Raw genomic sequence first — 25,417 nt, forward strand, 5'->3', positions numbered from 1 at the left:
GAATTCTCAAAGGAAGGGTATAAAGATGACAGCTATAAGATGAGGGATAATTTATTGTTCAGTATGTTATACTTGAGGGAAAAAGAATTTAAAATATGGGCAGACACACTTAAGCTAAATAATTTTTACACAGTAAAAAAAGAGCCATTGGTGACATTCCTTCTGTACCTTTTGCTTTTACCAATCTTATAAATAGGATAGAAAACTCTACTGTTCCCAACCCACACATTCTTCTATATAACAAGATATCTGATTCCTAGTTCTTATTATTCTCTTGCCTTTTCCTCTCCTCATGGCATTGTGGCTGCTTCTGTCCTGACTGCCATTTGTTTCTCTCTGACACTTGTCCCGACTGCCATTCATTTTGTTAGACTCCTATCAAGCAGTGGCCCTGAGAGTCAAGGCCATAACTTTTTATATACATATGTTTACTACGTGTAATCTTCTAACTTAATTCATACTATTACACTTTATTATACTCAAGGAGGCAGTTATTTGTCACGTGATTATTTTGGCTAGTGCTAATTGCAAATATGGCTCTAGAGTCATGGACTGAAGTAGAGTGTCCTGTCTTCAAGGATATTTTGAGTTTCTTTATCTCCTCTTATATCCTGAAATTTATGAGTTATTCTATTCTCCTTTATTGATTTCCAATAGCTCTACCTCTTAAGTTTGATTAGCTTATCATCAACAACGTTATAAACAGAGACTATTCCTTTTTCCTCTCATGACCTAGTGTCTTCTAGCAATTCATCTTTACTTTCCCTACCCCCTGTTCCATAACCTAATTGATTTCTTCATCAGAGAATAATAGCAGGTTCTATTTTATTTTTTAATGTCTTAGTTTTTCAACTCATACACATTCTAATTTCATGCCATCTTCTTAGTTTAATGCCATGTTTAGGTTGATTCAGTCCTACCATACGATATGTTAACATAAAAACAATTTTTCCTGAAATTATACTGTGAGGTACAGAAAACTTCCATGTCAGTGATTCAATAATTGTTCACGTATTTCTCTTCAGCAATGTCTTTTTTCGCAAACAGAAATGTCTGTGTTGCTTACAATTTAAAAATTAGAGGCAGGTTGTCAAAGGAAGCTTGATAATAAAAATATAGTAAAGAAGTCACCAAAATAGATGACAAAATGTGTTTGGCCACATCTTTATTGTCCTTTAATTGTGACTCTGGGATCTGAATTGATATGACATAGCCATGTGGTACTCACATGTTCTTTGGTTCAAACTTGTGGCCTTAAAAGCTTAAAAGTTGCTGTGATCATTTATCTGGGCTGATTTGGAAGACACACATCCCGGCAGTAGTATGGATTTTTCTTCTGGGCAATATGTTGTGGCAATATAATAGGGTGCACATGACAACTTATCACCAGGATAGTATATGGAGTAATGGATCATAGTTGCTGTCTTGGAATACAGGCAGAAACTTCATTAGAGTCTGGATTTAGGATAACCAATGGCATTGTATTCTTCCATACTGTTCAACTGCTTGGAGTTAGAAACAAGTTTACATTCATTCAGTCACTCAACAGATATTCACTGAGTGCCTCTGCCCTGCATTGGTATGAAGCACTGTACATACAGGGGTGAGTCAAAGTCTTTGCTGTCAGGCAAATTAAATTCTTGTAAGGAGACGCAAATGAATATCTATAGTATGTTCAGTAGGGTAGCTGCTCTGCTGATGAATAAAATAGGATAAGGTAAAAAAGAGCCAAAAGAGAATGGCCAGGGAAGGCCATTCTGGATAGGTGACTTTAGAGCTAAAATCTGACTGCAGTGAGGACTGGCCCATGTGGATATTTGGGGAAGGAGTATTATAGGTAGGAGAACATTCAGGGTAGGGAACTCTACTCAGGCCAGCATATCTGGAGCTCTGGCCAGGTATAGCCTAGTCTGCAGTCAGTAAATACATATTACTATTCTTAAAAGGAAGCTAGCTTACATATATTTTTCTTCTTCCCTCTTTCTGACTTCTTAAATTCTCCTCTTTCATTAAAAGATTCCCCACATTCTTTCAGAATCTAATCATTCTCTCCACCTCCATTTCTCACATTTTTTGGCATTACATTTATTTTTCAACTTTTTCTATCCACCTCACCATATTCCAGTTATCTGTTTCCTTCTGCCTGACAAGCCTGACATTGAGCGTACTGCTCCCCGTCTCAAGTCTTCCCCTTTCTGTCCTCCTCTCCATCACTGTCAGGATAAATATCATCATCCCCATTTCTGAAGACTGGAATCATGCTGTCATCTTCGCTCTGTTTTCTATCTCCTCCCATGTAGGTTGGTGCAAAAGTAATCGCAGTTTTGCCATTTGAAAGTAATGGCAAAAACCACAATTATTTTTGCACCAACCCCAAAATAATCCAAATGCATTAATATGTAACTAAATTTTAGAGAAATGTTAGTTACTTGATTGCTAGAAGCCAATATTTTTCCAAGTGTTTCTAGAAAATCACTGTTGTTACTCATCCATTCGATTATAAAACCTATTCTCCAGAATCTTGTTGATGTTAAGTAACATTTTTATGGTAAACAATGCCTTGCCAAAGGTTGATTGGCATGACTCATTATCATCACTCTTCCCTCTGTACAGATGAGTTCATATAAACATTGGAATTTTCAAGTGTTTTTAAAAGATTCATTCAGTGAGAAAACTATAGAATAATATTAATAAAATTTGATTTTGTATAGCATTATTTTAAACATAGTTTATAGAAATCTTCACATACAAATTATTGTGATGTGTTCAACAACTCCATAAGTGAGATTAAATCTGAGTGCCATGAGCATGTGTCTGGAAAAATTATTTGATCATTTAAGTTACAAATTAAGAATCACTGAAAGCACAATTAAATATATCTGCAAGAACATTTACCTGAGATTAATCTTTGCTTTGTGTGTGTGTGTGTGTGTGTGTGTTGCATAATAGATTTTTTCTTTTATATCCCATATGCTTACAGATGTTAATCTCCAGAGAAGAACAATAATTCTCTCAAGAAAGGCGGTTTGTTGCCTGGCTTTGTTTCACTGACACCCAGTGGGAAGCTCTGATGACAAATAGTCTGCCCATCAGCTTTGCTTCATGAATCCAAAGAAAATGGAACTTATCAGAAGCTGAGCCTCAAGCTTTACCTGTGCCTGTTATTTGGGCCTTTTCACGCTAGGTTTGGCAGGGGTCTTAGTCTTTCAACATTTGGTTCACCAATGGAAAGAGAAGGGAGCAGTTGCACTTTTAGGTACCACTCTGCAGACTGCTATATTGCAAAATAAACAAACAATATATTTTTAGGGCACCACCTACAGCAAGCAGCTGTACCAAACAGAGCAGAACCATGAAGGATGTGATTTGTTCCATTTAACACGAAGCCTTAAGGTTTGAGAAGAGAGGGAGGAGAAGGTTCTATGTATACAACCCACACATCACAATTTAAACTGAAGCTGATTTTCTCTCTTTTTTAGATTGGAATTGAGGTATCATTATATCTCTCCTCCTTTCCCACCCCACAACCTCTGGTTGAAAACAATTCTATTATTGAGGTTATAACGTTAACTGAGAAAATTATTTTTCTCTGCCAGTAAACTTTCTTTTCCATTCAAGGGCAATTTTCTCTCATAGCAAACTATACTTAAATGCCAACATCTGCTACATCTAAGCTGTATATAAAATGATGTCTGGCATTTACATGATGCCAATGACATGGTTAGAGAAACTCATACACTTGGCTTACACAGGATTTTCTTCTCATCTATAGCTTTCCTCTATTTCTGTCCTTCCTTAGGATCTGTCTGCCTCTCTAAATGTGCCACACAAGTTCAAAATACTCTGAAAGCTGAACCTTCAGCTCTTATTCTGATCAACAATCTGTTTTTGCCTTAATCCATTTCTTTCCAGGCATAAAAACTATATAGAGCCTCATGATAAAAATTTCACCATCCCTGCACTCTCTGAGTATATAGAAGCTGATGCAAGACATATTTTAGGTACTTGGTTTCTTCTTGGATTTAAAAATCTCTTCATTCTCTTAATGGCTATTGATTCTGGCCTCACAAACCAAAATCACCATTACATTTTCAGTTCTAGGTGAGCTGGGATAAATATAATTAAATTATAGATGACTCTGGAGGCAATCCAGTTAGTTACAAATTGAGGTCATTCTAAGTACAGAATGGGGCAGTTAGCTTTAATATTAGGTTGGCCACCAAGAACCATACAATATTTTAATTTTTTTTCCTGTCAATGAGCCCATTTTAAAAAACAAAAAAGAGAGAAGAAACTGTTCTAAATATTTATGAAGTGAACTAGAATGCCATTCTTAAGTCTTCTACCACTTACTAGATTGTTAGTCTGGGGAGAAAATTACATTTCATAGTACTTTCAGATATTGCTCTAGGACTCAGAGAAGTGAGATGAAAGAATTGTAAGTCTGCAACGATGCCTCCAGATAACAGAGGAAATCAAATCTTGTGAGCCAGGAAGCAAAGTTGCCTTCACTGTCATCATCAAGGGGATGATTTGTAAGAATATTGGGCATGAAATAAATTCTTGCCAAAGTTGTCTACAGGAGTGTCCATTGTGGGAATTGTTGCCATCTCTTTCACCCTTCTAACATTAAAAGGAACTTACTGAAAAAGTTCTCAGACTGGATTTTGCTAAATTGTGTCTGCTTTGGAATCTTTGTCCATCAGTCAAGTCTCTATGACTATTGGACAGTGCTTTTAACTCTGTGTGGTCAAAACTTTGGAAGAAGTAAGAGAAATATCTTTCATTCCAAAGAACAAAACAGGACCGTTAGTCAGAGCATCTTTATTTTTCATAAAAAGAAAAGTCAGTTAGATTGATCATTCATGAGTATTTATAATATATCAGATATTCTTTGGGGCTCTCTGGAAAAAAGTAGTAAGCCTTTGACGATGAGGCTGTGTGGAATAAGGGAAAGGAATAGATATAACTGAAATTAAATAAAGTTAAAAAATGGCTTGACAAAGAAGAGGATTCAACATCTCAGATTATTGAAACCGTATGTAAAAGATACAGAGACAAAGGTTAGGCATCTTCTCTAAGCCTCAGTTTCCTCATCTGTAATAGGCATAACAATACTCTCTAACTCATTTGGTATTTTTAATTGTTGTAAAAAACACATGACCTGAAATCCACCTTCTTAACAAATTTTTAAGTGTCCAAGACACTGCTGCTGACTGTATGCACATTGTTGTAAAGCAGATCTCCAGAACTTTACATCTTGCATGGCTGAAAATATACACTCATTGAACAGCAACTCCTCATTTTCTCCCTTCCCCAAGCTTCTGGCACCCACCGTCATACTCTCTGCTTCTGTGAGTCTGACTACTTTAGATAACTCTTGTTAAGTGGAATCATGTAGTATCTGTCCTTCTGTGATGGGCTTGTCTCATTAAGCATGATATCCTCTAAGTTCATCTATACTGTTGCATATAATAGGATGTTCTTCTTTTTAATGCTGAATAACATTCCGTGATATGTATATACCACATTTTCTCTATCCATTCACCTGTCAGCAGATATTTAGGTTGATTTCATATCTTGCCTACTGTGAATAGTGCTGCAGTGAACATGGGAATGCAGATGTTCATTCAAGATTCAATTTTCAGTCCTTTGGCTAAATATCCAAAAGTGAAATTGTTGAATGATATGATCATTTTACTTTTAATTTTTTGAGAACTGTATACTGTTACACCATTTTACATTTCAAGCATCAGTACACTAGAGTTCCAGTTTCTCCACATCATTGCCAACAATTGTTATTTTCTGTTTGGTTGTTGTTGTTGTTTAATAATGGCCATCCTAACAAGTATGAGGTGATATCTCATTGTGGTTTTGATTTGTATTTCCCGGATGATTAGTGATGTTGAACTTTTTTCATATACCTGTTTGCCATTTGAATGTCTTTTTTGAAGAAATATTTACTTAAGTTCTTTGCCCATTTTTTAATTGGGTTTTTTTTTCACTATTACATTGTAGAGGTTTATCATATATTTTAGATATTAACCTATTATCAGATATATGGTTTACCAATATTTTCCACTATTCCCTAGGTTGCCTTTTCACTCTGTTGATTATTTCCTTTGCTGTGCAGAAACTTTTATTTTAAAGTCTAACTTGTCTATTTTTTGTGGTTGCTTGTGCTTTTGATTTCTTATCAAAGAAATCATTACCAAAACCAATGCTATGAAGTTTTCCACCTATATATCTTCTAGGAGTTTTACAGCTTAAGCCTTCTTCATTTTGATTTGGTTTTTGTATATATTAGTTCAGTTTCTTTCTTTTGCATGTGGATATTTACTTTTCTTAACATCATTTGTTGCGGAGACTATCATTTCACCATTGTGTAGTCTTGATAACCTTGTCAAAAATCATTCGACTGTATATGCATAGGCTTCTTTGGCTTATTTTGGGGCTCTCTACTCTGTTTCATTAGTCTATATGTATCTGTTGTTATGCCAGTACCATACTGTTTTGATTATTGTAGCTTTGTAATATGTTTTGAAGTCAGGACGTGTGAGGCTTCTGCTTTGTTTTTCTTTCTCAAGATTGTTTTGACTGTTGGGGTCTTTTTGGTTTCATATGACTATTAGAATATTTTTTCTATTTCTGCAAAAAAGAGCCATTGTGCTTTTGATAGAGATTTCATTGAATCTGTAGATTGTTTCCGGTACTATTAACATTTTTAAGAATAGTAAGTTCTTTCAATCCATGAACATGAATGTCTTTCCATTTATTTATATCTTCTTTAATTACTTAGCAATGTTTTATAGTTTTCAGGGTACAAGCCTTTCATATCCTTTGTTAAGTTTATTCTTAAGTATTTTATTCTTTTAGATGTGATTATAAGTGAGATTTTCTTAATTTCTTTTTCAGATTATTTGCTGTTAATGTATAGAAATACAACTGATTTTTTTATGTTGCTTTAATATCCTGCAATGTTTGTGAATTTGTTTCTAACGGGTTTTTTTGTGAGACCTTTAGTGTTTGATATGGATTTTACAGATTATGTCATCTGAGAACAGAGATATTATTCTTTCTTCTTTTCTGATTTGGATGCCTTTTATTTCTTTCTCTTGCCTAATTTATCTTGGTGAGGACTTCCAGTACAATGTTGAATAAAAGTGGCAAGAGTGGGCATCCTTGCCTTGTTCCTGATCTTCAAGAAAAAACTTTCCATTTTTCACCATTAAGCATGAGGTTAGCTGTGAATGAGCTTTTCATATATGGTTCTTGTTTTACTGGCATAATTTCCTTCTATTCATAGTTTGTTGAGTGTTTTTATCATGAAAAAGAGGAGAATTTTGTCAAATGCTTTTTTCTGCATCCATTGATCTGATCATGAGATTTTTAAATTCCTTCATTCTGTTAATGTGGTATGTTACATTAATTGATTTTTGTATGTTGAACCATCTTTACATCCCAGGGATAAATTCTACTTGATTATAGCCTATGGTCCTGTTAAGGTGTTGTTAAGTTTAGTTTGCTAGTATTTGTTGAAGATGTTTTTGTTTTGCTAGTATTTGTTGAAGATGTAAACATCGATGTTCATCAGGTATGTTTACCTATAGTTTTCTTTCTTGTAGTGTCTTTTTGTGGTTCTGGTATCAGGACAATGTTGGCCATATAAAATGAGCTTGTAAATGTTCTCTCTTCTTTAATTTTTTTGAAAAAGTTTGAGAAGCATTGGCATGAATAGTTCCTTAAATGTTTGGTAGAGTTAATCAGTGAAACTGCTTGTTCTTGGACTTATGAGTTATTGCTCAGTTCAGATTTTCTATTTCTTGATAATTAAGTCTTGATAGATTATATACTTTAAGGAATTTATTCATGTCTTCCAAGTTATCTAATTTGTTGCTGTATAATTATTCATGGTAGTCTCTTATAATCCTTTGTATTTCTATCACACTCATAATGTCTCCATTTTCATTTCTGATTTTGAGTCTTCTTTTTTCTTTTTTATCCTAAGTAAATGTTTGTTAATATTGTTGATCTTTTCAAAAAACAGTTGTTAGTTTTTTTGTTTTTTTAATTTTTTTTCCATTCTCTATCTCATTTAATGTTTACTACTTCCTTCCTTCTGTTCAATTTGGGCTTATTTTTTCCTTCTTTTTCTGGTTCTTTGAGTTGTAAAGTTACATTGTTTGTTTAATATCTTTCTTCTTTTTTAATGTATGCATTTACCACTGTAAACTGCTTTCTTCATACTGCTTAGCTGCATCTCATAAGTGTTGATATGTTTTGCTTTTATTTTTGTTTCTCAAAACATTTTATAATTTCCCTTTTGATTTTTTCTTTGTCCCGTTGGTTGTTCAAGAATGTATTGCTTAATTCTCACTTATTCATGAATTCTCCTATGTTTCTTTTGCTATTGCTTTCTAGCTTCGTTCCATTGTAGTCAGAAAATATTCTTGGTATGATTTCAATCTTCTTAAATTTGTCATGACTTATTTTGTGACCTAACATGTGATTCATTTGGAGAATGTTCTGTGTGTGCTTGAGAAGAATGTATATTCTGCTGCTGTTGGACAGAATGTTCTGTATATGTCTTTTAGCTCCATTTTGTCTATATTGTTGTTCTAGTCCTCTTTTTCTTATCGACTTTCTATCTGGGTGTTCTATCCATTATTGAATGTGGGGTATTGAAATCTCCTACTATCATTTAATTGCTGTTTATTTCTCCCTTCAGTTCGTCAGTAACTGCTTCATATATTTGAGTGCTCTGATGTTGGATGCATAAATATCTGTAATTGTTATATCTTCCTCATGAGTTCACCCTATTATCCCTATATAGTCCTTCTTTGTCTCTTGTGACTATTTATTATTTATTTATTTTTAAAGACAGAGTCTCACTCTGTTGCCCAGCCTAGAATGCAGTGGCACAATCATAGCTTACTGCAGCCTCAAAATCTTGAGCTGAAATGATCTCCCACCTTAGTCTCCCAAAGTACTGGGATTATAGGCATGAGCCACCACAACTAGCCTTCTTGTGACAATTTATTTAAAGTCTATTTTGTATTCTATAAGTATGACCCACCCCTACACTTTTTTGGTTAATATTTGCATGGAGTATCTTTTTCCATCCTTTCACATTTAGCCCATGTGAATACTTAAACCTAAAATAAGTCTCTTGTTATCTCAAGATCCAGCATTAAATTGGATCTTGTGGGGTTTGTTGTTGTTGTTGTCGTTGTTGTTGTTTTGGGGTGGAGGACAGTGTCTCGCTCTGTCGCCCAGACTGGAGTCCAGTGGCGTGTTCTCGGCTCACTGAAACCTCTGCCTCCTGGGTTCAAGCAATTCTCCTGCCTCAGCCTCCCAAGTAGCTGGGATTGCAGGTCCACGCCACCACACCCAGCTAATTTTTGTATTTTTAGTAGTGACAAGGTTTCACCATGTTGGCCAGGCTGGTCTCGAACTCCTGACCTGAAGTGATCCACCTGCCTTGGCCCTCCAAAGTGCTGGGATTACAGGCGTGAGTCACCGGGTCTGGCCAGATCTTGTGTTTTTATTCATTCAGTCATTTCCCATATTTTCAAAAAGGAGTTTAATCTATTTATATTTAAAGTAATTGCTGAAAAGGAAGGGCTTACTATTGCCATTTTGTTAATTGTTTTCTCTTGGTCTTGTAGGTTTTTTTCATCTTCTTTCACTCTTACAGTCTATCTTTATGTTTCATTGACTTTTTTTAGTGGCATACTTTGACTTATTTCTCCTTTGTGTGCCTTCAATATTTTCTTCATGGTTACTATGAGATTTATTTAAAACATCATATAGGTAAAACAATCTATTATAAACTAATCACAACTTCAATCAAATACAAAAACTACTTTTTCATCACATACACATTATGTTACTGATGTCATAAATTACATCTTTTTATACTGTGTATCTATTAACATATTTTTATAGTAATAGTTATTTTTGTAATTTTGTATTTTACTTCTATGTCAGAATTAAAATTGATTTATGTACCATTACAGTTTTACAGTATTCTGTATTTATCCCTTATGTATTTACATTTACCCATGATCTTTCTATTTTCATATGCTTTTGTGTTGTTATCTAGCATCCTTTCATTTCCACTTAAAGGACTTCCTTTAACCTTTCTTTTTAAGGCAGCTCTAGTGGCCATAAACTCCTTCAGTTTTTCTTTATCCAGGAATGTCTTCTTTTTCCTTCATTTTTGAAAGACAGTTTTGTCAGATTTAGTATTTTTTGCTGGTAGTGTTTTTTTTTCTTTCAGCACTTTGAATATATTATCCCACTCCCTTCTGAGTTGCAAGATATTTTTTAGAAATCCACTTACAGTCTTATAGAAACTACCTTGTATGTGATGTCTCTTTTTTCTTGCTACTTTCAAAATTCTGTCTTCATTTGACTTTTAACAATTTAATTATCATGTGTCTCAATGTGGATTTATTTACATTAGTTGTAGTTGGAACTACAGCTTTTTGAATCTGGGTGTCTATTTCCTTACCTAGGTTTAGGGAGTTTGGGGGCACTATTTTTTCAAATAAGCTTACTTTTCCTTTCTCTCTCTAGTCTCCTCCTGAAACTCTCATAATATATACATTGGTTCACTTAATGATGTACCATAAGTTCCTTAAGCTTTCTTCAACTTTCTTCATTTTTTTTTATTTTCTCCTCTTTCTGGATAATTTCAAATAACCTCTCTTTGAGTTTGCTGATTTTTTTCTCATACCTGATCAAGTCTGCTGTTGTAGCTTTCTAGTGAATTTTTCAATTCAGTTATTATATGCTTCAGGTCTAAAATTCATTTAGTTCTTTTTAATATTTTTCATCTCTTTGTTAATAATCTCATTTTGTTCACCCATTGTTTTCCTGAAATATTGAGCATCTTTATGACAGTTATTTTGAATTCTTTGTCAGAAATTTTATATACCACCATAGTTTGGAGTTCATTTGTGGAAATTTTCTTTTGCTCTTTTGATTGTGCCATGTTTCCCTGTTTCTTCATGTGCCTTGTAACTTTTGTTCGGATTCACACATTTGTCAAAGTAGCCACTTCTCCCAAACTTTAAAAACTGGCTTTGTACAGGGAAAGATCTTTGTTAATCAACCCACCTACAGACTCTGACAACTTCTCAAACCTTTTCTATGGATGAATCTTCTCTGGACTAGTGTGTGTAAGTTTCAAATCAGAGCGATTTACTAGTTTCATTTTTTCCAGCAATTTATGTTCTTTCACTCCCTTGGTGCATGTCAGAAGTACCAAAGGTTCTCCGGAGTGATCATCAGATGCCTAGCTGTTTTATTCTCTGTGGTCCACAGGCTTCTCGAGTATACTAGGTCTCATTAGGACTCCAAGACAGTCAAGAGAGAAGCCAGTCCCTGGACAGCCCACCCCCAAAAAATAATCCTGAAAATTGCAAACACATTTCAACTCTTTCCCTCCCCTGGAATAAGCCATGTCTTGGGGTTTTCTCTTGCCCATTCTACCCTGAACCCAGGGCAAGGGTGGGACTATGATGCATAAGTGCATGCTAGTCCTAAGCATCACTTTTTTTTCAGTGACGCTCAAATTGGTGCCCTTTTCTGTCAGTATTTACATTTAGACAAGACAGAAACCAGTGCCTTGGGCAGCCCTCCAGAAAGTATGAGTGTCGGACATATTTCAGCTTTCTCCTTCCCTACCTAGGAAGAAGCCAGGAGCTGGAGCTATTTTCCCAATCATACTATACTGAGCCAAGTGGAAGGACTGTGATGAATGAGTGCCATCGATTTTTCTGGCTTTGATGCAGCTAGTTTTGCAATAACCTGGGGTTTAGCAGTCTCTTAACTGGTTTGTTGATTACTCACAGAAAGAATGGATCCATGTGTTAGTCATTTTCTCCACAGAGGAAAGAGAGCCTGAGAATTTTTATTCTACCATCTGATGATGTCACTATCCCTAATTCATTGTATTTTGTGTGTGAGAATAAAATAAATAATGGTTTTTAAAAGTCTCTATTTTTTTCACAGAATAGGTCTTCAGTAAATATTAGTTGTTTTGTTGTAATTATTGTTAATAATGTGTGACAGGAACTAGGCAGGTTTATATGGAAAAAGTAGAAGTAGTGACCATTCAGGATTTTTACATGAGAGTTGGGCTATTCAAAGTTGTCAGTTGATAAATGAGTCTGAAATTTAGGCAAAATTTTTAAATGTGATGTGAAAGATAACAGAAACCACTGTGTCTAAATAGATAAGAAAGCAAGAGATATCATTGTTTATTTATTACACTGAGCCACCAAAATTTTCTTATAATTCTCTTATGTGCTATATTTTCTATTAGGCAATAATAACAAATTGTTGTTTCTACTATACTGAAAATTCCTCCATAATAATCTGGTTATAAAGTAACCTAAGGAAGAACCAAAGAATGTGGGACCTTAAGAAAGAATCAATAATAATGTTTAAAATTTAAGGAAAGAATCAATAATAATGTTTAAAATTTAAGGAATGTATTTCCCTTAAAGATTTACTGCAGACCTCCTCAAAGTGTTTCCTTCATCTTTATAAAGGAGAAGCCAAGAGATGCTGTGGCAGTTGATGATTTGATGAGTCAAAGACAGAATCAGTATATATCTATGAGTGGAATTGACATCTAGTTTTAGTGTCAAATAATTAGATAGCTTCTCATGAACTCATTCAAAGCTGGTTGAGAGCCTTTTAACATAGAACACTCCGTTTTAAAAATGTTTGTTTACCTGAGAATAAATGTTTTGCATCAGTCTTTACAGTCCACCTAGGAACTGGCATAAATGTCAGAGTTCCTACATACAGGAACCAAAGTCTTAGATTTTATGTCTTAGTGGTATTTGGCTATCAGGTGGCTCTCCCTGAATGAACATACAAATTAAAATATATTTATTGATTCAAATACTGTATATATGCATATGAAAAATAATGCAAATAATAAGGGAATTACAAGACAGCCCAGGATTTTTTCTTGCTTTTACTTCATACTCTCAATGGACAAAATAAAGGTTAAATATAACAAATTACTTGACCACTGCAGATAATATTTGCGCTGAGACAGAATTGTAAGCAAATTTTAAAGTGACCGTCCTTTCCCTTAAATGTTCAATGAGATACCTAACTTTAATTAGATAATATTCATAAAATAAATGAGAAAGAAAGGAAAAACTAGGCATATTTAAAATATACTTCTACTTAGTACTTTTCTTAATATATAAATAAAAAATAATCCAAAATATGCAACTAGATAGTAGCATATGAGAAATGATTCTAGTTAATCCCATTCTAAATATTACTTTCAAGATGCAAAAACTGAGAACAGTCCATAGAGATTATTTAGTATAATTTCTTTGTTTTATAGATGAGAACACTGAGTCATACCGCTGAATCCTTCCAGAGTTAGGACTATAAGCGCTTTACAGATCTATATTCTTCCTATATCATTGTATTGACTCTAGTGTTCACATATTATTTTATTAGCATCTAAGAAATATAACCTAGAGCTCTACTTATATATTTAATTTCAAGTCCACCTATAAAACAGCAGGAATTTATTTTAACTTTTTTTAACATCTGTCTTCTATCCTTTCTACCTCCCACTAAGAATATCATCTTCTTTGATATAAATCACACATCTAACTGTCTTCCACTTCTTTGGGGGTAAATGTTATTAAAAATAAACAGACAAACCCCTGATTGAATATAAATTATATGTTGTTCAAAATCTCTAAGTTCAGAGAATAATTAATAGCTTGATGTATCATCTTGGTGTATGATTAATCTTGTTACTTAATTGCTATTTTCAGATAAATATCTTTGTACCCTTTGACTTATGCTTGCTGCAGAATGATGTAGTTTTCAGAGGGGTGATTATTTATTGTTATGCCATTCTGGTTACTTTGCTTATTGCCAAAGTATATGCATAGTGTATGTGCTCTGCTGCTATAGATAGGAATGAAGATTGGAGATTGAGACATATGGGGATAGAGAAAGTGAATGTTTGGGAAATCTAAAATTGGATATAATATAGAATCTTACTGGCTTCTATGTGAGAAAATCTTCTATGTTTCTGATAATTCTATCCTTCTAAGCACCCTCACCTATAAACAGGTGGGAAACCAGAAATAGAAATAAAAATGTAAGAGATCATTTAAATGCAGAACTGATACCTTGAGCACCAGTGAAGCAAATTTGCAAAGAAACCATGAAAGAAAGGAACAGAGGGAGAAGAAAATATTACAGGAAAGGCAAGAGAAGGGTCAGAAAAATAGAAAGAGTAGAGCAAATACTGGGGATAAAAATGTAATGTACATATTTTTCAAAGAATCAGAGATTTACTTCAAGTTCCAAAAATATTTCTGAACATATATAAATCCAAGCTTTTCATTTTCACGAGTAAAAAATGTTTTTTTTTTTACAAATAAAAATTATTAGTAACACAGTTAAATGAAATGGTGAACAGATTTAGGGGACAAATAAATGATCATGAAATGGCTAATCTTTAAAGAGCCAGAGAGCTATGATCAGAGAACTACCAAATTTTAATGACTAGTACCCATTATAGGAAGGACGACCTTGTAGTCATAAGTTAGAAAACTTCAAAAAGCTTATCTGAAAAAGATGCTGGCACTATATAATTGAAAAAGGTCATGGTATTAATCTGTTAAAACATTCATATTCTGTAGGAGGGTCACAATGTTTGAGTAGGAACATAAGATTAAAAATATTTTATTAGCTTTTAGATTTTGTGACGTGAAGTACTGACAGTAGAGCCAGTGTTTTTGTAAGAACTCACAACCACAGGATATCATTATTTTAACTCAGTATTAAGTCTCAAAAAGAATTGTATAAGTAAAATAGTATCTAACATCAACTTCAATCCGGAAGGAAAATGCTACCAATATTTGTGATAAAATACAAACAAAATGTGCTGAACTTGAGTAAATTTTTCGACTTGATCTACATTTCAGGACAGTATCAATTAATGCTTTCCAATATTAAGACTGATATATTGGAACTTAAAAAAACTCATCAGAGAATTATAAACTCTATAAAACAATGTCTTTTTTTTATTTTGTGAGTAGAGATTAATGGAATCACTTCAATCACCCTACATATGGAAGGCCCAGCTAAAAAGATTACCTCTTTGCTTTACTCAGGTTCTCGCTTGACATATCAAACCACATCTGACGAGGAAGTGGCTCCCACAGCTCTCCTGTCATGCTTCCGAAGTCGTGGGCAGTGATAAGTTTTGACTGTGCAGCCAGCATATGTCATGATAAATTTTCAACTCTCTAAATAAAGAAAATACACACTGTTCTTGGATCAAGATTAGGCTTGGTTTTCCACCCACCTTTGTCCTCAAACACATTTGTAACAAACATAAGTAAATACTTGACAGGTGAATATCACCGGTGCCATTAACTGAAACAAAATGAACCATGAGTAGAAAGTGTTAATTCACTATTTCAATCACATCCCATTAGCAGAAAAAGGATCACAGATTCTCAACCCGTTAAATGTAACCATGGAGAGCAGAAAATTCCGTTCCTGTAGGCAACAAGATAAGTCTATGTGATGCCATTAGGGACTTTTTAATGAGACTTTCTTTATATTTCTATGTGTTGTCAAACGTCTATGTTTATCTAAATGATCTCCTTGGCCAGATTTAAATTCCTACATTATTTCTCTGCTGCCCACATGTCAAAATCTCCTCCACTCAGAGAAGTTGCTTTTCCTGCACACTGTTTACTGGAATTAGGGAGGTTGATAATGCATCTACCAAGTAGAGTCCATGTGAAGGGCTCAGAGAAATAGAAACCCCATATGGAGGAGAAGATTCTGCAAGGCTGAGCAGCACATTACATGCTTTCATCAGCCTCCAGGGTGCGTGCTTGACCAGTGTGCGTGCTTGACTAGTGTGCAAGCACCTTGTTTGATCCCCCCCACCCTGCTTTAGCACATGAAGAGCCAACACCGACCTCTCTATTCACTCACTCAAGCATAAGCATTGGCTTCAAAAGCAGAGACAAAAGGGGCAGCTGTTCTTATTCACAGCAAGTAGGAAAAACATCACTATGCAGAGAGATTTGGGACTTGGCAGTAATGGCAAGCCCACATGGTTCTGGCTAGTGTGTATAGGATTCAGCATATTGTGGAAAGTTGAGGCTCCCTGCAAACCAATAAGTCTCACTGGATTTCTAAAGGAGAACAGGTTCTTTACATGTGAGTCCCCATAAGAAACCATTAAGTTTCAAAACAATAACAACACATAAACCAGTAAATTAGGGGTGAGCATTTACATCATAAAATTAATTCTTTCTTGAGGATTCAGCTAAAGATTTTTTCTTAGTGATATAAAATGGAATTTAACATACAACAGTTTTAGGCATGTACCAATTCCATAACATTGGTTACACCTGCAATCTGGTATCTTCAAAGGCAATAGGAAAATAAATACATGTCTGCTCGAAATTTTGTGTTTGCATGAATCTGTTGAAGATATTTTCCATTTTTAAAAAGACATAACAGCAGTTAACAGCCTAATGACTTGTAGTGGAGTTTAGTAAATAGAGATTTGTTAAAGTGTAGTTCTTAGACCAGGAGCAAAAGCAGCACCAGGGATATTGCTAAAAATGCAAATTCTCAGGCTCCACCCCAGACTCCTATCAGAAACTGTGTGATGCAGTTCAGCAATATTTTTAAACAACTTCTCCAGATAATTCTGATGCAAATTAAACTTTGATGTCCACTACCTTAGCAAAAGAAAAATGTTAGTAAACAATTTATACTACATATTATTCTAAAACATTTGCTGGGGTTAGGGGAGTGAATAGAGAGAAGTCTCATAAAACATATAAAAACCCATTAAAATCTGACAAATTTAATCATTGTAATGGGTTTCTTCTAGCCAAGAGGATGAAAGCATAAGTTCCTTAGTCTGACACAGAGTCTTTACACAGTGTTTGCCGTCTATCTCTGCAGCCTCATTCATTAGTTCAGCCATTCAGTCACTTAACTAGAATTCATTGAGTGCTTACTACATCTGGACACCAAGTAAGTAAATAGGGAAATACCAATAACAATAGCAAACCACCCTAACCCCCAAATACCTAACATCCAGCCCCAGGCATTCCATTCCCTGCCCTTTGGGAATTCTGAAATGTGAACATGCTTTTCCTGTTCTAAAATACTATCCTATTCCTCCTTCTTGTTTGCTTATCAGAAAGATTCTTATCCATCCCATAAGATCCAGCTCATATTGATAAAGTCTTCCCTGACTTCCTGGGTAAGGTTAGTTACTTTATATATTGGGATCTCACAGAAATACATTCATACTACTATTTTTGCACTTATCACATGGTATTGGAAGTCATTTGTTTACATATTTTAAATCCACTTCTGAGGATCAGAGACTGACAAATTCAGTAAGTAGGAATTTGAGATATTTCTCATATGATACACAAGTGGCTTGAAGTAAACATGTGGAAGGTCACTATAGAAAACAGTAACATTAAAAAATTTTTCTACCTATTTTAGTTTCTGTGGAAAGGTGAACAATTCTACTTTAAACTAAAAAGGCAGAGAATAACAATAATTAGTGAAGGATGCATTAAATTTGAAATGTAATTGCTTAATGTAGTGGTTTTTCAAAATTTGATCCATTTTTCATTGCTCAAGACTGACCACTAACAATTTGCCAATGATATTATATATGAGATTATTTGCAAGAAGTTGTACAAAGAAAATCCTCCAACCTTGGTATTTTTATGAGGATAACAATAAAGAATTTTGGGATATCAATGTGACAGTTAATGAAAAAGTGATTATCTTTGTGTCTAGCACATGATAAAATGCACAATGAAAAAAATTCTATATTGGCTATATTATGAAATTCTATCCTAAGAACCCTTCATCTAGATCCAATTCTGGTCAGCAAAGGCATGAGAGACATTCTAGTCCAACTTTCTCATGTTATGAATAAAACAAATCAAGACTCAGAATGATGAAAATATCTTGACTACGAAAATTCAGTTCTGCTTTCACTAGGCTAGAAACTTCTTCACCATATCTTCATGTCTGTATTAGTTATCTATTGCTGCTATATCAATTAAGAGTAACTTAGCAGCTTAAAACAACACACATTCATTATGTCACAGTTTCTATGGAAAAGAATTTCAAGCCCAGCTTAGCTGAATTATCTGCTTCAGTGTTTCTCACAAGATGATAATCAAAGTTGTGGCCAGGGCTTTGTTCTCAGCTGAGGCTTGGCTGGGGAAGGATTAAATTCCAAGCTCACTGAGATTGTTGGCAGAATTCAGTTCTGTGTGCATGTAGGACTGGGGGCTTTTGTTTCTGGTTGGCTGTCAACCAGCAGACTCTCTCAGCTCCTAGAGGCTGCCTGTAGTTCATGGTCTTGTGGACTTCCTAACATAGGCAGTCCACAACATTGCAGCTTGTTTCTTGACATCTGCAAGCAAGGGAAAGACTCCTGCAAGGCAGGCCTTACATACAACCTGTGTTAGTCTGTTCTCTCGCTGCTATAAGGAAATACCTGAGGCTGGGTAATTTATAAAGAAAAAAGGTTTAATTGGCTCACAGTTCCACAGACTGTGCAGGAAGCATGACAGCTTCTGCTCGGCTTCTGGAAAGGCCTCAGGAAACTTATGATCATGGCAGAAGGCAAAAAGGGAGCAAATACCCGACATGACCAGAGCAGGAGGAAAGGGGAGGGGTGCTACACACCTTTAAACAACCAGATCTCATAGAACCCTATAACAAGAACAGCACTAGGGGAACAGCACTAAACCATTCATGAAAAACCGCCACCATGATCCAATCACCTCCTACCAGGCCTCACCTCCAACATTGGGTATTACAATTTTACATGATATTTGGGCAGGGACACAGATCCAAACCATATCATAATCTTATGCAGGTAATCCTGTATATGCATCACATACATCCTATCCCCTTTTCTGTGTTCTGTTGGTTAAAAGCAAGTCATATGGCCATACCTGTGATGGTTAATACTGAGTGTCAACTTGACTGGATTGAAGCATACAAAGTATTGATCCTGGGTGTGTCTGTGAGGGTGATGCCAAAGGAGATTAACATTTGAGTCAGTGGGCTGGGAAAGGCAGACACATCCTTCATCTGATGGGACCATCTAATAAGCTGCCAGCAAATAGAAAGCAGGCAGAAAAACATGAAAAGGTGAGATTGGCCTAGGCTTCCAGCCTACATCTTTCTCCTGTGCTGGATACTTCCTGCCCTTGAACATCAGACTCCAAGTTCTTCAGGTTTGAGACTGGAATTGGCTCTTCTTGCTCCTCAAGCATGCAGACAGACTATTGTGGGACCTTGTGATCATGTAAGTTAATACTTAATAAGCTCCCATAAATATATATATATAGGGAATATAAATATTCTCTCTCTATATATATTCCATATATATACATATATACATTCCATATGTATATATGTATATGGAATATATAGAGAGAGAATATTTATATTCCCTATATATATTCTTTCTATATATAGAGAGAGAATATATAGAGAGAATATATATATTCTATATATAGAGAGAGAATACATATGGAATATATATATTCCATATATATACATATATATATTCCATATATATACATACATGGAAATATATATTCCATATATATATTCCATATATATACATACATGGAAATATATATTCCATATATATACATATATATATTCCATATATACACATACATGGAATATATATACATATATTCCATATATACACATATATATATTCTACATATACACATATACATGGAATATATATCTGTATATATATGGAATATATATGTATATGTATTTATATTATGTATTTATATTATAAATACATATTATGTATATATATTTATATATATGTGTGTATGTATTTATATATGGAATATATATAGAGAGAGAATATATATATTCCATATATATATTTGGGCTATATATATGAATATAGTGAATATATGAATATAATATATATAATATAAATATATATGAAATATATATATATATACTGTTCTATTAGTTCTGTCCCTCTAGAGAACCCTGACTAATACAATACCCATACTTATAAAGTATGCAATACTGGAGAGAGGAATCATGGGGGCCGTCCTAGAGTCTGTCTGCCACAGGATCTGATAGAACTTCCATTTATTTAAACATCCTGCCTTTTTATCACTGATTAATTCTTCTTCATTTTTTGCTTCCAGCAACCAGCTATTATGCTTTTGAAAAACAATTTACTAACCATCATTATTCATCACAGGTCAATTTTTTTCTACCCTGAGGATGAGTGTCATTTGGATAGAAAACATTTCTAATCTCCCCAATTTAATGATAACACTGAGTTTCTGTTAATTTATTTTTTTTCTGCTGTTCTCCAAGCGTTAACAAATATAACAGTATAACTAAGTGTTAATCCGTTACCACATTCAGTGCTTTACCTCACCAGATTTTATATTTGTATCATGTACTCTGTCTTGAAATCTGAATGTATCTTTTTGAGCCATTCCTTTTTCTGATTCTCCCAGGCCTGTTTTTTCTTATTAAATACTTTTTTAGAGCCATTTTAGATTAATAGAAAAATTGAAGAAAGGTACAGAGAGTTCCCAAGTACCCCTGCCCCTCCACATGCACAGCCTCCCCCATTATCAGCATCCTCCACCAGAGTGATACATTTGTTACAATTGATGAATCTGCATTGAGACATCATTATCACACAGAGTCTATAGTTTACATTGTGGTTCACTGTTAGTGTTGTACATTCTTTTGGTTTGTAATAATAACATGTATCTACCATTGTAGCATTATATATGGTATTTTCACTGCCCTAAAAATTCACCATGCTATGTCTACCCAGCCCTCCCTCCATCCTTTCTAACCCCTTGCAACTACTGATCCTTTTACTGTCTCTATACTTACGTCTTTTCCAGAATGTCATATAGTTGAAATTATATGTTGTCTTTTCACATTGGCTTCTTTTACTCAGTAATGAAAATGTAAGTTTTCTCCATATCTTTTCATGGCTTGATAATTCATTTCTTTGTATCACTGAACAATAATCCATTGTCTGGATGAACCACAGTTTATATATCCACTTACCTCCTAAAGAACAACTTGGTTGCTTCCAAATTTGGGCAATTATGAATAAAGCTGCTATAAAGGTCTGTGCACAGATTGTGGTGTGGATTTAAGTTTTCAACTCATTTGAGTAAATACCAAGGAGCACAATTGCTAGTTCATTTGGTAAGAGTGTATTTAGTTTTCTAAGAAACTGCCAAACTGTCTTCCAAAATTGCTATACCATTTTGCATTTTCACTGGCAATAGATGATAGTTCCTCTTCCTCCACATCTTTGCCAGCATTTGATGCTGTCATTGTTCTGGATTTTGGGCATTGTAAAAAGCATGTAGAGCTGTTATTTTTGTTTCAGCCTACATCTCCCTGATGACATACAATGTTGGACACCTTTTTTATCTACTTATTTGACATCTGGATGTCTTCTTTGGTGAGGTGTCTGCTAAAATCTTTGGCCCATTTTTACCATTGAGTTTTAAGAGTTCATTGTGTATTTTGGATTGCAGTCCTTTATCATATATGTCTTTGGCAAATATTTTCTTCCATACTGTTGCTTTTCTTTTCATTCTCTTGACAGTATTTTTCACAGAACAAAAAGTTTTAATTTCAATGAAAAGCATCTTGTTAATTCTTTCTTTCATAGATTGTGCAAAGACAGTGTCATGTCTAAAAAGTCATTACCAAACCAATGTCATCTAGATTTTCTCTTATGTCACCTTCTAGAAGCTTTATAGTTTTGCATTTTTACATTTAAATCTTGATTTATTTTGAGTTAATTTTTGTGAAAAGTACCAGGTCTATGTTTAGATTCATTCTAGATTCATGTGGATGTCCAATTGTTCCAAATCCATTTGTGGAAAAGACTATTCTTCCCCTATTGCTTCGTCTTTGTTTCTGTAACAAAGATTAGTTTGACTATATTATGTGGCTCTATTTCTGGACTCTTTATTCTGTTCCATTGATCTACTTATCTAATCTTTCACTAGTACCACACTATCTTAATGAGAGTAAGTCTTGAGGTTATAGTGTGTCACTGCTCCAACTTTGGTCTTTTCCTCCAATATTGTGTTGTCTATTCTGAGTCTTTGCCTCTCCATATAAAGATTTGAATCCGTTTGTTGACATTCACAAAATAATGTGCTGGCATTTCTATTTGAATTGCATTGAATTCATAGATCAAGTTCAGAAGAACAGGTATCTTGAAATATTGAATAATCTTATCCATGAACATGGCATATTTCTCCATTTATTTACTTCTTTGACATTTTAACAGAGTTTTGTAATTTTTCTCATATAAATCTTGCACATATTTTGATGGATTTATTCCTATGTATTTCATTTTTGTGGTGCCAATGTGAATAGTATTGTGCATTTAATTTCAAATTTTACTTGTTAATTGCTGGTATATAGAAAAACAATTGACTTTTGTTTATTAATCTTGTATCCTGCAACCTTGCTAGAATTGCTATGAGTTCTCAAAGTTTTTTGCTGATTTCTTTAGATTTTCTACATAGAGAATCATATGGTTTGCAAAGACAGTTTTATTTCTTCCTTCTCAATCAGCATACCTTCAGTTTCCTTTTCTTGTATCATTTCATTACGTCTTCCAGTAAAATGTTGAAAAGAAGTGTTGAAAGGGGACATATTTATATTCCTGGTCTTAGGAATTTTCTAGTTTCTCACCATTAAATATGATGTAGCTTTTTCTAGATATTCTTTATCAAGTTGAACAGTTTAACTTACATTTCTAGTTTAATGCCTCAGGATTTTTTACCCATAGGAGAAATTGTTCTTTTCATGTCATTTTTTGCCACAGTTTGGCTCTTAGTACGTATTCTTTCTCTACACTGTATCTCAGATGGAATCTTCCTCCCTACCGCCACCACTGCTGTCTCATCACATCTCACCTGAATAGCATAGCAGCTTTCTCCTCAATTCAATTGAATGTACTTCCTCCCTCTTCTGTTCTGTTGTTCCACACATTAAAGTCACACTTTCCTCCTAAAGCACTGGATTTATTTTGTCACATGGCTTTCTTTTGCCTGTCATATTAGAATTAAATATTTAGGATCTGTTATCCATTCTCTCCAATCTACCCTCCCAGCTTTTCAATGTGCCTGGAGTAAGTGTTTAAGATTTGTAGGAAGGAAGGAATGAAGGAGGAAGGAGGGGGAGAAACAGAATGCAAGGAAGGCAGGAGGTTAAAAGTTGTAACTTTTTATATTTGTTTTATCTCCACCCATGCTTTCCAAATTGCGCTATAGAAAACACTGCTTTTATTCCAAGCATGTCATTACACTTGTTTTTACCTCCATTATTTTCCTATGCCACATTTGGATTGTTCAACAATACTGGATCACTTCTGCTAAGAAAACTAAAAATCACCTCTCTATCCCCATTGACCAGATGGCAATCTCTGCTCTAATCACTACACTCCTGGACCACTTCAACCTAATTTCCATTTAACCTCACTACTCTCAGTCTATGTCCTTTCTAATCAGCAGAAAATACTGCTGCCAAAACCAGCTTTATTGCCTGCCGGTCCTGAAACCCTGTGTTTGCTCCCTGTCACTACTGTACAAAATTCAAATTCTTCATAATTGATTTTCTGGCTCTTCAGATGAGTTCCTCTGCTGAGAATTCAGGCAAACTAAGGTCTATTACCGCCCCCCGCCCCACGTGTTGTCTCCACTTTTATTGTCAGGTTGAATAGCCACTGGTTCCCAAATTAATTTACAGCTTTACATTTTTATTTTTCTTCTGAATTATCCAAGTTTACTTTCATTTATACCTCTTTAAAAGTCTACTCTGGCCAAATAAGAATGGAAAAAGTCATACACCCAGCATTATCCTTAGAAAAAAAATGACCTATTTGATTTTTCCATTCCAAGATTATCACCTTACTGGTAACAGGTGAGGCCCTCTCTCACACCACCTCCTCCTACAACACAGAATAAGCATAGCCAGGAAATTAAAAAAGAAACAAACACACAGTAATAAACTGAAATGTACTTTACAATATAGTTTTTTTTGACGATAGGTCTTAAGAAAATCACATCACTTCTTTCTAACTTCTTTCCTGTGTCGGTACACTGTGATTTCTTCATAATCATCAAATGATAAAAGTGCATTGTTATATTTTGTTAAAGGATAAAAATATGAAATGCGATATTCGAATAAAACTGAATATTTGGCTATCTTTCTATTAAAAGGACCTAAAATCACTTCTATTATAAAATGTATTACCACATGTATTAATATGTTTTACCTTTGTTTAAATACTGGTTTAACTCCTATTAGAACTCATAAGCTGTAATTCACAATGCATCAGAAAAGAAATATTCCACTACTATTTTTTAAATAAATATTTTCATAAGGGCTAAAAGTAGGATGGAAGTAATAAAAATAACTTTGCTGTTTTTCTCAGCTCTTCATAAATTTGCATCAGAGTTTGTAGATGATACAAAAATCATTGAGACAAAGTATTCTCATAAAAACACTATTTCTCACCCTCCTGTTTTGTTATATAAAAATAAACAAAGCTCTGTGAGGTAAATGAGCACAAAATAAATTGCCTTTAAATAAGGTAGTTATTTTTTTCACAGTCACTCAGAAGTTTTATTAATGAAGGTCATTATCACTTCACATATAAAAATTACGTAACATGAGGGCCGGGTGCGGTGGTTCACACCTGTAATCGCAGCACTTTGGGAGCCTGAGGTGGGCGGATCACCAGGTCAGGAGATCCAGACCATCCTGGCTAACACAGTGAAACCCTGTCTCTACTAAAAATACAAAAAATTAGCCGGGCATGGTGGCAGGCGCCTGTCGTCCCAGCTACTCAAAAGGCTGAGGCAGGAAAAGCACTTGAACCTGGGAGGCGGAGGTTGCAGTGAGCCAAGATCACACCACTGCACACCCAGCCTAGGCGACAGAGCAAGGCTGTCTCAAAAGAAAAAAAATATATATGTAACATGAAAAAGTCAGTTATGTGATGCCAGCTCCAGTAGTATCACAAGACGAACTATGCATTTGATATAGGAAACATTTTTATGGTTTTAAATGCCCAACCTATTGTTGGAGCATTTAGTATAATTTGAACTCATCACAGTGAGCATTACGCATCACAATGCAGATGTTAAAGAAACCTGATCTAGCCAGTATTTACACTGAACTTCTATCTCAAATCACATTCTTTAAAATTATCCATTCAGAAGTGTGCTAAGTAAAAACAGGGTCATTTGTATAGAATTCTCCTGCCTTGGGGAGTACA

At 34.6% G+C, this 25,417-nt stretch overlaps 1 protein-coding gene and 1 long non-coding RNA gene across 9 annotated transcripts in view; one reads left to right on the plus strand and one right to left on the minus strand.

The window, feature by feature from the left end:
* The window catches only part of NKAIN2 (sodium/potassium transporting ATPase interacting 2), a 1,024,303-nt gene that overhangs the window by 868,354 nt on the left and 130,532 nt on the right, over window positions 1–25,417 (plus strand). The gene's annotated exons all lie outside the window — the stretch shown is intronic.
* Window positions 1–25,417, minus strand: part of LOC117980692 (uncharacterized) — a 289,677-nt gene that overhangs the window by 24,614 nt on the left and 239,646 nt on the right. The window contains exon 3 of the long non-coding RNA XR_008625765.2: window positions 15,163–15,314. This is a non-coding gene — a long non-coding RNA (uncharacterized LOC117980692). The remainder of the gene's footprint in view (window positions 1–15,162; window positions 15,315–25,417) is intronic.

Source organism: Pan paniscus, chromosome 5 (genome assembly GCF_029289425.2).
Source record: "Pan paniscus chromosome 5, NHGRI_mPanPan1-v2.0_pri, whole genome shotgun sequence".
NCBI lineage: Eukaryota > Metazoa > Chordata > Mammalia > Primates > Hominidae > Pan > Pan paniscus.